General features: G+C 43.2%; 1 protein-coding gene and 1 pseudogene across 1 annotated transcript in view; one reads left to right on the top strand and one right to left on the bottom strand.

The window, feature by feature from the left end:
• The window catches only part of Ppm1e (protein phosphatase, Mg2+/Mn2+ dependent 1E), a 149,378-nt gene that overhangs the window by 43,129 nt on the left and 91,191 nt on the right, over nt 1-15,058 (top strand). The gene's annotated exons all lie outside the window — the stretch shown is intronic.
• Nucleotides 5,790-5,914, bottom strand: LOC113456369 (annotated as a pseudogene).

The following is a 15,058-nucleotide window of genomic DNA, read 5'->3' as shown; positions in this document are numbered from 1 at the left end:
GGGAGGGGAGAGGGGAGACGAGAGGAGAGGAGAGGAGAGGAGAGAGAAGGAGGAAGGAGGAAGGAGGAAGGAGGAGAGAGACAAGCACTCTAAACAGGAGAAATGAAGCTGTACTTTACAGGAAAGGGTTTTATTGTTTACTGTATACCAGGCCCTTTGCTAAACACTGTGAACCGTATTCTGATTTAATCCCTCACTAACACATTTTGAGTCAAAGTTCTTACTGTATTGTACAGCGCCTGGGAAACAAGGCGATAGACAGGTTAAACGGTGTCTAAGGTCAAGTCAAGTAAAAAGCAGTAGGTTTGTTTTGAATTTAAGGCGTCCTTAGTTTATTTAGTGACACTTGTTGGCCCTAATGATGACGATAATATCTTTAATCCTGTGAGGAGTTCACAGGAAAGATGAGTCCCACATAGTGAATATTGCACGGACACACTTATAACAAGGCAACTGGACTTTCATCAAGGTGCTTTGAAGACGGCTCACTCCCGTATCCTGGGCTTTAATTAGTGTCGTTACCAGATTCACTATTTTCTTGGTATTTCAGGTACTGGCAGCTCATATATGAGTCAGTGATAATTAGATCACACGGGTCCCGAGAGAGGCTCACTGTCGACACCTGTCACTTCCTTTCTCTTCTGGCTTTTGTAGTGACTCTCTCCCCTACTTCCTTGAAACTTGGTGTTTTCTGGAAAAATATCTTTATGTCAGCCTCATAAAGACAGGAGTCTTTGAAGAGTTCTTGGGAGTAAGTGGTCGGCACACATTTGATGATAAATATATAGATGCATTGCTTCAGTTGGGTGTTTATTTTAACACACTAGGTTATGGATTTTCATATATACTTTGTATTTGTTGGTGTTTTTCCTCCACAGTCCAATACATTGCTTCCTCTTTATAAACCCTTGTCAAATAAGATAATGGAAGTTGCTACTAATTACTGTTGGTGATCTCTTCTCCCCTAATTGTCCATAGCCATACTTGTAATTATATATGTTTTCATGAGTATGTTAAAGTAATATAGCATAGTGATAAAGGGCATGGATTTTGGTGTCATACTGACCTGAAATTGTTCTTGGCCCCAGGATTAATTGTGTAAACTTAGGCAAGGCACTAAATATCTCAAGCCTTGAGTTTCTTGTCAGGAAAAGATCCTTTGATAATATAACAGTCCCTTGTGTTTCTTTCTTTATACAGTTTTAATTACCTGTAATTAACTGCCATACAAAAATAATAAATGGAATTTCAGAGTTAATAACTCGTGTTCTATTCTGAGTTGCATGATAGAATCCCACACCATCTGCTTGGGATGAGGTTCATTCCTGTGTGCAGTGTGTCCAGACTGTATATACTACCCTCCCGATAGTCACATAATATCCATCTTGGTTATCAAGGCAGCCAATGTTGTCGCAGTGCTTTGTATGTCACTCACCGCCCCTGCATCCCTAAGCACAGCGGTGATGCTGGCAGTTCATATAGGCTTCTCAAGACTGAGCACTGCTTCCTTTCAAGGAACACCAGAACATTATTGACTTGGCAGGAAAGAGGAAACTGATATGCTGAGGTTGCTAAGCTATACAACACACCATTTTGGGAGACTGCATTCATATCGTGTGTGTGCACACGTGTGTGTGTGTGTGTGTGTGTGTGTGTGTGTGTGTGTGTGTGTGTGTTGAGACAGGGTCTGACTGTGTAGTCCAGGCTGATGACCTGGAACTTGGTTTGTACACCAGGCTGGCCTTGAACTCAGAGATCTGCCTCTGCCTCTTGAGGGCTGGGACTAAAGGTGTGCACCACCGTGCTCAGTGAGTCACATGACTTTAATTATAGTATAATTATTATATTTATTTGATCTCTTCTGTGCCTAGATAGTAAACTTTATTATAGGTTGTATGTACAAGGAAAGTCATCCCCGATTTCAGGCATACACTGAGTGTTAGACTTTATCTCCCGTAGTAAGTGGGGGCCGCTGCGGTGCTGACCCACAGTGCTGCTGTGGGGTTGTAAAGATGACACGCTTGATTTGGTAAAATAAGTGCAGGACTCATAATGGTTCACCGTTTTTTTCCCATTTCAAATTACTTAATATTCAATTGTAGAAGATATGATCAAGGAACTAAAACATTGTGTTTTTTAGGCTACAGAATGGCAATTTGTTTTACTCCACTTATGCATATCAATGACTAAAACACAGACTGTGGCTAAGGTAAAGTCAATAAAATAGACTGTGTGCACACTGGTGTTTGCTATTTCATTGTCATGCCCAGACTGCAGAAAGTCCAACAGGGTTGCTCTGTGCTATATGTTACTAAGATATGCAAAGTAATAAAATATATAAAATAATAAAATAAATAATAAAAATATACGTAAGGCTCTGGATGCAGCTCAGTCTGTAGAGCACTTGCCTAGCCCTGGGTTCAATCCCCAGCACCACATAAAACATGGGCATGGTGGCCCAGATTCGTAACCACAGTACTCAGAGGTGGAGGCAAGAGATCAGGAGGTGGAGGACAACCTTGGCTATACACTGAGCTGAATGTCAGTCCTGTCTCAGAAAAAGGAATATATATATTTTAAACTCTGCTATGACTAAAGGAATTCCTTGTGGAAATGAGTCAGACTTAAAGGTTGGTAGCAGTGGTCTTGCTATTTTTAGATAGATATCGTGCTGTGTGAATAACAAGCTACGAAGACCTAATAGATACCAGAACTGCCATTATCAAGTAAAGTATAACTGAATTTGAAGCATTTGCCCCTGGGCTCAATTCCAATGGTAAGATCAGACTTTTAAAGTGCAAATGGGAAGCAGTTTATATAGGGTGATTGTATTCTGTGTAATATTATAGATCTTCAGCTAAACTTTACATTTTAATAATCACCTGGAGCAGGAAAGAATTTGATAGAAAAAAGAAAATGTTGTTATCTAAATATGAATATTTCTACACTTAAGCCCCCTTTCCAGTGGGTGCTACTTTGAGACCAAAATAATAACATATCCTTTCATTTAGATGAAAACACAGTAGGTGGTGAATGGCTTAGGACCAGGCAGGCCCTTTCCTGTGCAACTGAAAAAGCTTCCTCCCCTTAAGAAATGAGGTGAGTTGGAAATAGAGCAATGGCTGAGATCCTCTTCAGTGATGATGGAATTACTCTTGAGAGCCTGTGGGACTGCGGCAAGGATTATCCTGGGTTTGCTAATTCTATCCCATAAATAAAGGTTAGGGTGGGGGCAGGCTGGGTGGTGGGATGGCAGAATCTTGCTGTCTACTAGGTTTTCACATCTGCCTGTCTAAATTGGCAAGACCCTGCTGAGGTTCTGATTCACTCGCACAAGGAGTTTCCCTTACTCATGATCGTATTTTAAACACCCGTGAACATGGTCTTTTCTCAACAATTCCCCAGCCAGTCTAAAATTAGATCGTTATTCACCAGTCACGTGCCATTTAGTGTGAACTCAGTCCGTCAACCAGCTGCTGATGCCTACCCGATGTGCGTCGAGATAATGAGGTATCAAGAGGTGGCAGAGGAAAAGGATCATTTTATGCTTAAGATGATGAAGCCGTGGCTTGAAGTGGGAGTTGAAGTAGCAGCTTCAGGAAGGAGGCTGCAGATGACAGCTCAGCTAAAGACAAGGAGTACAGAAAAGATGGAAGGAAGGACACATTAAGAGAGGTAGACTGTGTGTGTGTGTGTGTGTGTGTGTGTGTGTGTGTGTGTGTGTGTGTGTGAGAGAGAGAGAGAGAGAGAGAGAGAGAGAGAGAGAGAGACCTAAGAGGGCTATGTACAGTATCAACTGAGATAAACAGTAAGCATTATAGAGCGAGAACAGAAGTGTACCTTATGTAGTTGTCAAGCTGGTTTTTGTTGAATTTGCTAAGAATTAGAACAGCCTCTGAGTTTGCTCTATGGTTAACAGGAAGGATGTCAATGTTGAAACTACCCCCTCTTGCTCTTTTAGTTTGGCCTTATGTCAGGATTAAGTATTCTACAAATAGAATGTGTTCACATTCCTAAAGGTGTACCCACAGACATTATGATATTTCTGTTTTTCCAGGGGTGGTGGTGGTGGCGCACACTTTTAATCACAGCACTCAGGAGGCAGAGGCAGGAGAATCTCTGTGTATTTGAGGCCAGTCTGGTTTACAAAGCAAGTTCTAGGACAGCTAAAAGTTCTCTGTAACCTAGAGAAACCCTGACTCCAAAAACCAAACGAGGGAATAAAAGCTATTCCTGTTTAAAACGCTGACTGGCCATTAGTAGAATGTGTGGAGTTTATTGTGCTTTTGATGCTTAAGTATAAGGAATGTAAGTTGGATCCTTTAGTTGGTAATTATAGTTATGATGTCAGTCTGGTGTGCCATGCTGTTGGGATCTGCTGTCTGAGCAGATCTAATTGATTCTGTTGTTCCAGATCTGTGCCAACCAAAGGCTGTCACAGTCCATTGCCCACTTGCTCTCCTGTCACTTGTAAAAACAGTGAGGTAGCAAAGGATAAAAAAGGTGTCAGGGGACTGGCTTAGCATTGTTAGTGCTCTGCTTGCTTGACCTGGGGCAAACTTGTCAAGCTTGATTTGTTCTCTGATTTTTAAAATGAGAGCAGTAGTATCTGCTCTATTCATATGGAAACATGGACTGTGAAGATGGGGTCATAAAACTGTTGTGAGCACCTTTTAAGCTACAAGGCAGAATATATAAAAAGTCTTCACCTTGGAGGCTGGAGAGATGGCTTAGCTAGCAGTTAAGAGCACTTGTTGCTCTTGCAGAGGGTCCAGGTTTGGTTCCCAGCACCCACATGGCAGCTAACAACCACCTGTCACTCTAGTTCCAAGGGATCCAACTCTCTTCTGAGCTCTGAGGGCACAAGGCGTGCACATGGTGCACATGTGCACATACAGGCAAAACATTCATACACATAAAGTTACATTAAAAAATTCAAAAGACAAATAGGTCTGAGCCTCTTCACTTCCCTTACCTAAGAATTGTATTTAGTGTCAGAGGAGCAGAGATGGGCATGTTCCTGCCACCTAAGCACCTCTGTCGAACTGCTGGACAGACTGAATATGTGGGAAAGCAATTATAAAAGTGAGAATCCATCCAAAAAGACACACATGGTTGACATCCTAGATATAGGAATGGCTTCTCGGGACTGTTGTCACACTGTCCCTTAAAAGATGCAGGTGAAAGGGCACAGGCTTTAAGCCCTGGATATACTTTATATATAAATGCAGAAGGATGGTTCTCAGACATCGGTAATCAGTCTTCTCAGTTTGAAAATAACATTGCTAGGAGGGTCGGGGTCACCTATGGATGAGTTCTTTGGTTGTCGGGGTCACCTATGGATGAGTTCTTTGGTCAGCTTGTTCTCATTGCAAAGGCCTGGCTGGCTTGGAACTCTGTGTATAAACTGGCTGGCAAACCTTCAGCAATCCTCCTGCCTCTGCCTCTTAAGCACCTTGCAGGGGATCATGGATTGGGATATATCTGACTCCAGTGTCACCAGGCTTGAGCTTCTTCCAGCTATCATGTCCAAACTTATCTGCCTTCAATTTGGTGAAGCACTTTTTCTTTGATGTGTGGATTTTCTGACAGCCAGCAAACTTGAGCTAGACTCTCCATAGGATCTCAATTATATGTTTCTTATTATGCAGTTTGCTGTGGATGGACATAATGACCTGGACAATTGAACCCTGGACTGTACTCTTAGTCTTCCCAAAACCCCCTGCATACTTGTCTGGAGCCTGGACTTGGGACAGCACTGATACGAGAGACATGAATAGTCACAAGAAAACTGTCTGCAAGGTCCCTTAGGGCAACCCGTATAAGTGACAGGCCACATACACACCAAGAAGGCTGCCGTTTGCACACCAGGCCTACATAAGGGAAGGAAACTGGTCAGCCTTATTGGCTTCTGATTTCAGCTTTTGAAATGGCCTCAGCCTGTAACCCAGGTGGAATTCAGAGGCTCAGCTCTCCTGCCTCAGCCTCTTGAGTCCTGGGTTTGCAGGCACGCAGCACTGTACCTGTGTCATTGTTACTAACTAATGAACTCAGGCTGGCACAGCTACTAAATATTGTTTCATATAAACCCCAGTGTTTATGTCTTTGTGTATTGACCTGTACATAATTGTCTTCCAGAGGACCTGAGTTCGGTTCCCAGCCACATGGGAACTCACAGCTGTGGCTCCAGTTCCAGGGGAGCCAGCACTTCCTCAGACCTCCATGGGCACTAGGCATGCAAGTAATACACACATACATACATGAAGACAAAACACCCATATGCATAAGAATAAATCTCTAAATAAAAATAAACATTTCCGTTAACAATAGTTGATAGTTTAGAAAGTTTTGTTAACATTGCTTCTCTGACCTCCACAGAGGTCACGCATGCACACACACACAGACAAGGAATTAAAAAAAACAACAAAATAAAAATGTAAGGGCTTCAGCTCTCTGCTTTATTTGTATCGTTTATAGTTCATTTTAATATTTAAGGTTCAAATATTGGAATAATAGTTTTAGTTTTAGTGCTCCCTGAATTTTTCTTAGATTTATCCAGAATAAGTGAAAATTTGATGTTTTCTAAAGGAAATTTTACCTGGACATATCCAGCTGTCGCATTTATAAATAGCTGCAGATGTCTACAGTAATGAAGGATTTACTCAGGTTGTTATGGCAACTAAAATTCCACAGAACCTCAAAGATAAGCTATTTTAAAGGAAGAGAGTACATTAAATGTACATTTAACCCATTATACAATGAAATTATTGCTCACTATCTATCATTTTAGATTTTTTTTTTTGGTTTTTTTGAGACAGGGTTTCTCTGTAGCTTTGGTGCTCATTTTAGATTTTAAAAGAGAAATTAGTTTTAGCTCAGCAAGAGAGTCTCCCACTGGATTATAGGCTTGAGTATTCTTTTAAGGGCTCCTGTGCACTGGCGGAGTGTGCTGGCTGTTCACACTCACCCTCCTCCTCCCGCTGCCCCCTCCACCAGCCTCTGTCTGCAGTGTTGAGGATGGAGCACAGGGTGCCAACATGCTAGGCAAATGTCCTACCACCAAGCTATGCCCCCAGACCCAGATTGTCCTTTTGTATTGCGTTGCGAGCTTGTTTAAATCTGCTGGCTAAGGCTCAAGTTTGTTTCTGAGTCCTTGGGATATGACAAAGATTGCACTGGGCTTTAAGTCCATGACCTCGCCAGAAAGATTCGCTCAACAGACTTAGAGTTATACTCTTAGAAAGCCATTGGATAAGTTGACCTTTCTGGACATGGGGGTGCATACTGATAATCTCAGCACTAAGTATAAGGATTCCAAGTTTGAGGTCAGCCTGCACTATTAGCAAAATTCAAAAAGAAATACATTGCAAACTAGAGAGATGGCTTAGTAGTTAAGAGCACTTGCTGCTCTTGCAGAGAAAACAGGTTCAATTCCCAGTACCAGCATGGCAGCTCATAGCCATCTGTAACTCCAGTACCCTGAGATCTGACACCCTCTTCTGGGCTCTGTGGAAACCTGCATGCACATGGTACCACATACATATATCCAGGCAAACACATATACACATATAAATCAATGTTTAAAAAAGTAAAGCAGTTTCTCATCAGTGGGTCTAGAAGTAAGATTCTAGAATCTGAAGTTTTCTGGTTTGCTGCTGGTGATAAAACTCAGCACCTTGCAAATACTAGGCCAGTGCTTTGACATTGAGCTACATCTCCTGCTAGACAAGTGTGTTGTGGGGAGGTGAGGTGGTGGTGGTGAGACAGGTAGCCAGAGCTGGCCTAGAACTTGCCATGTACCTCAGTGGGCCTTGAACTCATAATCTTCCTGCCTCAGTTTCCTGGGTGCTGGGATTACAGGCATACACTGCATCCCTCTTCCAGAAGAGATTAAAAAGTTGTAACTTTTATTCACTGCCATGCAGACATTTTTTTTGTAGATTTACTTTTATTTATGTGCATGTATCTGTCTATGTAAGGCATGTGTTTACTGTAGAGTCCAGAAGACAGCATCAGTCCCCTGTATCAGGTCCAAAGGAAACTCCAGTCCCCTAAATTCTAGCACCCATTCCCCTCTTCCAAAGGAGTCAATCCTCATCACTGTTAGAAGGGACACATGGCTGTCTGTGGTGCCTGTTGGCATCCCAAAGAGCATGCTGGCTTCCAGGCTCACTCGCTACCTGTGGCTTTTCTCAGCTCTTCTCACCCTGCCTCTACTCTCAACTTCTCCAGCTCACCAGGCTTTCCTTCCCCCAGCTTCTCGTTCCTATAGAATCCCACCATTGCCACCTTGCTTTCTCTTGATCCCCGCTCTTTTGGTCGTCTCTTTCTTGTCTCTCCCTCTCCCCCTCTTCCTACCCCTCTCTCCTCTGCTGGCCATGTTCTGTCCATGCTCTGGACTCTTCCGGATGTCTCTGGCTGCGTTCTCCTCGCCCGTACCTTGTCTCTGGCTGCGTTCTCCTCGCCCCGCCCGTACCTTGTCTCTGGCTGCGTTCTCCTCGCCCCGCCTGTACCTTGCAACAGTCGTTTCTTCACTTTACTCCCCTGGGGCTGGAGTTAACCTACGGCTGTGAGTCCAGACATACGTGCTAGAATCCAGACTCAGGTCCTCCAGGAGCCCGGACAGCTCTCCAGCCCCAAGATTTATTTTTAATCTTGTATATATACACCCCCCCCACACACACACACTCGGGTGTGGGAGGAGCATACACACATGCGCAGGTGCCTTCAGAGTCTAGGAGAGGATACTGGATCCCCTGGAATTGGATTTATAAGGTGGTTGTAAGGTGCCTGATGTGGGTGCTGGGAGTCAAACATGGGACCTCTGCAAGAGCAGTCAGTGCTCCTAACTGCTGAGTCATCTCTCCAGCCCTAATACATGCATTTTAAAATGAAGCTAGCTGGGCGGTGGTGGCGCACGCCTTTAATCCCAGCACTCAGGAGGCAGAGGCAGGCGGATCTCTGGGAGTTCGAGGCCAGCCTGGTCTACAAGAGCTAGTTCCGGGACAGGCACCAAAGCTACAGAGAAACGCTGTCTCGAAAAACCAAAAAATAAAAAATAAATAAATAAAAATAAAATAAAGCTAAACAGTGTACTATGGACTTACACTAAACGAGTAGTCTCTATCTTGTTCTTTCCACTCCATGGTCTTCCTTTGTGGCAACTATATTTTAAATGGTATAAATTGCTTCCTTTGCTAGTTACCTGCTTCTAACTCTGAAAAAGAATGAAGATAAAGATCTTCTCTGAGTCCTGCCCTCCCATGCTGTCTCTATAACTGTATCATAATTTAGAACAAAATAACATTATGTTGTTCATATTCTGTGCCTGTCATTCACAGCCTAGCCACTATATAAGATGTTTGCATTTTACTTCTGTGTGATGGTTTCTTTTTCCCTGGAGTTAATGATCACTGCTATTTCATTTGCTCAGTTTTCTGTATACTTATCACTTCTGTTTCAGACGCTGTGATGTAACTGTTAATCACTCTGAGCTAAAAGCATAGATATTTAAGACTTTCCACTTGGAGTCTGGCATCCACTCCCTCTGCTCTGCGTGTCCTCCTGTGCAGCCTCCCTTCTTGGGCTCCATCATCAAGTCTGAAGTCCCTTTGTGTCTCTCTCGGATTGAAGTCCAGTTTTTCTGGTTTTCATGTCTTTCTCCTTCTGTGTTTCCCCTTTCGTTTTGCTGGCGCATATCCTTTAGTAGTCTTTTCATAAAAGATTCATAGTTGTAAGGATTTTGTGTTTTGATATTTTTACCAACCTGAAATGTCTTTATCTCCCCCCACTTGATCAATAGTTTAGTTGGGCATAGAATGTAGGTCTGTATATCATTTTCCTAGAGAATTTTGAAGACATTGTTCTATCTTGTTATTTCCATTGTTATTATTGAAAAAAATTATAACATTTTGAGCCCTTGTCCTATTTGTATGCAACCTGTGTTTGATTCCTTAAGGCTTTCAGACTCTGCAGTGTTTTAGGAGCTAACTTTTCACACAGTATCTTTGTTTTCAGTAAAATCATTACCTTCATATCTTACTAGACTTTAAAAAGAAATATCTATTCTATTTATGTGTGTGTGTGTGTGTGTGTGCGCGCACACACAATTGCATGGGTGCTGGGAGAGACCAGAAGAGGACCTCAGATACCTTGGAGTTGGAATTTCAGGACTTGAGCCCCCATATGTGGTGCTGGAATCTGAACTTTAGTCCATGACTGAACATCAAAGCCTCCTGGCCACCCACCTCTCTCCAGCCCCAACTGTGGTTAGTCTTTTAATAGAGAGACGTCTGGTTTAATTAGAAGTAACCTTTTCTTCTTCCTCTAGTGTGAGAGAGGAGCATTGGTGTGGCAGTGTGGGAGGACTGATATCTCAGGTGTCTCCTTCGTGGGTTTATGTCTGTCGGGTTAACACACATCCTCACTCTGGCTGTCTCAGATGATCCATGTCTCCTACTCCTTACGATTTTGCAGTTCTCTGATGACAGACAGTGGATCCTTGCTGTCTCAGCCCCACCCTGGATCCTTAGGACTAAGCTCTTTGCTCTAAGATCACCATCCCTTCACCACCACCATCCCTTTAATTTTTTAATTTTTTATTTTTTTTTTAAAGATGGTTGTGAGCCATCATGTGGTTGCTGGGAATAGAACTCAGGACCTCTAGAAGAGTAGCCAGTGCTCCTAATTGCTGAGCCATCTCTCCAGCCCCCCTTTTATTTTTTTAATCCATCTTCTGTGTTTCTGTTATTTTAATTTCACGTTTCAGAACATTGCTGAGATAAATGGATGTGTATGTCTGTTATTCTTAGCCAGCAGCCCCGAAATGTCAACACTGTCCTCCTGCTTTTCAATTTTCCCAGCCAGCAGGCAGCTCACTGTCTCCTAAGACAGCCTGTCCACATCTCCTATGAACTATTTTTTGGTGCTGTCTTATCCTTCTTTGCCTCTGTAGAACAACTGATCCCAGTTCCCCGTCATACAGTTGTTCTAAGGATGGTGAGTGCTGTCGTCACAGGAGAACCTTCTGTAGATTTGAAGACAGCCATCCAAACTTGGCTGTCTTCTCTAAGTGTGACCTTGTTCCTCTGCTCATGTTTTTGTTTTTGTTTTAAGTCCAAGGACAATTAAAGTTTAAAAGAAAAACCTCAGGCCAGGTAAGTTCTACATCTTGGCAGCTGCCCCAAGAGGAAAATGGAGATAAGGGAGAGCCTTGCTATTTGGGTTAAGGTTGCGTGGAGGTCAGTGACATGGTGGGGATGGGCACTCTGGAGAAGGAGCAAAAAGGCCAAGGCAGTAGTACAGCCAGTGCCCCGCTTGCTCCTCAGAGGACAATGTTTCAGTTTCTCCAGTATCCTGGTCATTATCCTCTGAACTAACTGTTCACAAAGAATGATCCCAGAATTGAAGGCAGGATTCCAGCTAGACTCTAGGCAACAGAGTAAAACATATTAGTTCCCTCTGAAACATTGTTATGTTTATTATGACTCATAAAAATAAACTTGAGTCCAGGTTTGTTCTCTATCTCAGAGTTTTATCTTCTTGAAATTAAAGAAATTTCAGCTTTCCAGAAGTTCTCGGTTTATATGTGCAGACTCAAGTCATGAACTGATGTGTGTGTGTGTGTGCCTGTGTGTGTTTTCTTTCTGTAGTTTTGTCTTGCTCTGGAACTCTGAGTGACCTGGAATTTGCTATGGAGATAGAGGTGACCTTGAATTTGTGGCAATCCCTCAGCCTTTGATTCCGGGCGATTTTAGGTCTGTGTCATCACTCCAGGTTTCAGAAAGTCTTTCAAAAAATTGGAATAATTGGTGTCAGCCCCATTTTTAAAATAATCTAGGGCATAGGTTGAAAGGGGTTTTCTACATAAATAACAGGAATTCTAAACTTCAATTTTGAACTAATTTTAGACTTACATAGAAATTGCAAAAACATACAAAGTTCAGAGTATAAAGTTCACCCAGTTTCCTCCAGGGACATCTAAGAAGTTATCAAAACTAAAACTGACATTAATACAATATTCCCTGATGTTTTTTGTCTTTTGTTGTGGTTGTTGTTGTTTTACAGTATTGGAGATCCAACTCGGGCCTCATGGGCTAGGCTAGTGCTCTGCCATTGAGCTTGATAGAAACCTAGATTAACTAATGTAGCCCATACATCTTTATATGTACAGCTTGTATGAAGTACTAATGCATTAATAGACAGAACCAAGTCATGCTTTATCTCCCCACTGACTCCCATCCAGCTCCTCCTGCTTGCTAACAGGGATTTGGTATATGTCCTAACTCATAAAATGGTTCTTTCTAAAAGCTATGGAATTGCTTTCTGTTGCGCTAAACTATAAACAGAAAAATAGGATTGAAGTAGTACTAACTATATACTAAACTGACTCATCCTGAACCCTATGTGGATGTCATTTTCAAGCAATCCAATACTAAACAAATAGCTGTGTATTTTATTCAGCAGTGTGTGTGTTCGTGTGCGTGTGCGCGCGTGTGTGTGTGTGGGTGTGTGTGGGTGTGGTCTCTGTACCAGTGTTAATTGCTCTACTTTCCAGTGAGGTCTCTTGAAGAAGGAAAAGGAGAAGCTGAGGGAAAGAGCAGGGATTGGCACAGGGGACAAGAGCTCATCTGAGGGGCCCCTAGATCTCACCTGGAATGAAGCTAGGGTCCTGATTTACTTTGATATTTTTTGCCTCATCTCTGGTGAAAACGATGTTTTTTCTCAGTTATAGGGTACCCTGTACTTGGAAACCAGTGTCTCAAGTATTGCCAGTGTGATGCCCACCTGGCAGAGCATAGTTCAACTCACTAAAATGAATCATCCAACCACAGTCCTCCCTTTTATAAATGCCTATGTGGAAACGTGTAGATTCCTGTTCATAATTTAATACAATATTCTGCATCCCGATTCAAGGGGAGTTGCAGTTGGCTGAACAAGGAACTCTATTTAGTATCTTATTTGAATATAATTAAGTTTTAGTTTCTGTAATAAAAGAAGAACGGCAGTGGTCAGTACAGAAAGGAGGCTGACACAATTCCCAATTCCCTTCAACTCTGAGGTTTATTAGAATTAAAGGGCCTCAAGGCTGGGGCTGGGCCTCGAAGCAGGAGGGAGAGGATTAGACAGAAACAATACAGTACATGGAGGTCTAAACATGATGGGGCCTTAAAAGGGAGGAGATGGTTCCCTTTGAAGCCTCAGGAGGATGACGCTGGCTTGCTTGCTGCCTCCTTCGCAGTCCCAGCACATGAAATGGTGCCACCCACATGGGCTGGGTCTTCTGACATCAGTTAATAGTCAAGGCATCAGCTACAGCCACCCACAGAACAACCTGATGCAGATAGTCCTCGTTAAGACTCTTCCCCAGTGACTACAGGTTGTATCAACTTGGCAGTTTAAGCTGGCCAGCATAGTGTTTGGAGAGTTTCCAGGGGATCCCGCTTGAGCAGATCTACCTAGAAAGTGTTTCCCCTACTAACCTAGGAAGTCTCTCTGGTCTGAGGGGAACAGACTATATACTGAGCCTGCATCAGAACTTGGTGGTTTGCATGTATGCAGAATGCAAGAGCGATGGGGTCCAGAAGATTTGCACCAAGGTTCTAGACTGCTGCTGGTGCTTGGCAGTGTGCGGCAGGGTCATACTGCTCACCTGGAACTCCTGGCTATGCATGAAGCTGTGAAAGTGAATCTGAAATTGTGGTAGGGACTCTAGCAGTTGGAAATACCAGGTATATGGGATATCTGTCTGTCTACTTATCTATTTATTTTCTACAAACCAATCTCAGTTCCTCCTTCCTCTTCTCCTCCCCCTCCCCTACATGGGATGTTTGCCAAGTCAAGCTAAAGACACCAAGTAGAACTGACTTTAGAGAGAATGCATGCCTGCTGCATGCGAGAGGACTAGAGAGGCATATCCACTCCAGCTTGTTAGAGCCTGTGCTGGTTTGACTGACAATGGCCCCATAGGCTCATAAATTTGAATGCTTGGTCCCCAGTTAGTGGAACAATTTGGGAAGGAGGTGTGGCCTTGTTAGAGGAGGTGTGTCACTGGGGCTGGGCTTTAAGGTTTCAAAATCCCAAGCCATTCCCAGTTAGCTCTCTCTCTGCCTTGTGCTTATGGTTCAAGTAAGCTTTTAGCTGTTTCTGCAGTGCCAAGCTTGCCTGCTGCCATGCTCCCTGTTGTGATGGTCATAGGTTCACCCTCTGAAACTGTAAACCCATATTAAATGCTTTCTTCTGTAAATTGCCTTGCAGGGTGTTTCATCATGGCAATAGAAAGGTAACTAAGACAGACCCCAGTGATAGCAACTCAAGCCCCAGATGCCACAGGTGGAGCTGCAGGGTTCTTGTTTGTCTTTCTGGATTGTGGTCTTGCTTTGGTCTGATCTTTCTTTGTAACACATTCCTTCATTTTGCAATAGGAATGCCACTCCATGCATTATATATTGGAAGTACGTAACTTGTTTTGGTTTTACAGTAGTCCACAGTTCAAAGGTTGCCTGAGTCTTTAAACTTTCAGTTTAAAGGAGACTTTAAACTTTCAAACAGTGTTGGGATTTTTGAAGTTGTACTGAATACATTTTACATAGTAGATGGCTATCAGCCTACGGGAACCAAGGGCGGGACAAGACAGTTTGAATGTGAACTACCCCCACACCTCGCATGTTTGAATACTTAGCCTCCAGATGGTGATGTGTTTCGGGAGGTTGTGGAATATGGGGCAATAGTTTACAAGAGTAGGATGGAGCTAGAGGATTCTAGCTGGTCCTGGTTTCAGCCCAAGGTCTCTGTTAACAATATGCCAAGATGTGGGCAGGCTTTCTTATACTTCTGCTGCCACCGACAGGAGAGGCACCCACTTCTTTGAGTGTTGTCATGCCTTCGCCACTACTAAACTGTGACTCAAAATAGATTCTTCCTCTTCACCACAAGAGGAAAAAAACCCCTCCTAACAGTGACCTAGAGTCCTGCTCACAGTGTTGGGGTGCAGCTGGGATGGAGTACTGCCTAGAGTCCTGCTCACAGTGTTGGGGTGCAGCTGGAATGGAGTATTGCC

The sequence above is a fragment of the Microtus ochrogaster genome, chromosome 7 (assembly GCF_000317375.1).
Source record: "Microtus ochrogaster isolate Prairie Vole_2 chromosome 7, MicOch1.0, whole genome shotgun sequence".
In the NCBI taxonomy this organism is placed as follows: Eukaryota; Metazoa; Chordata; class Mammalia; order Rodentia; family Cricetidae; genus Microtus; species Microtus ochrogaster.
Note: the sequence above shows the minus strand (reverse complement) of the source record. Positions and strands in the feature narration are given on the sequence as shown.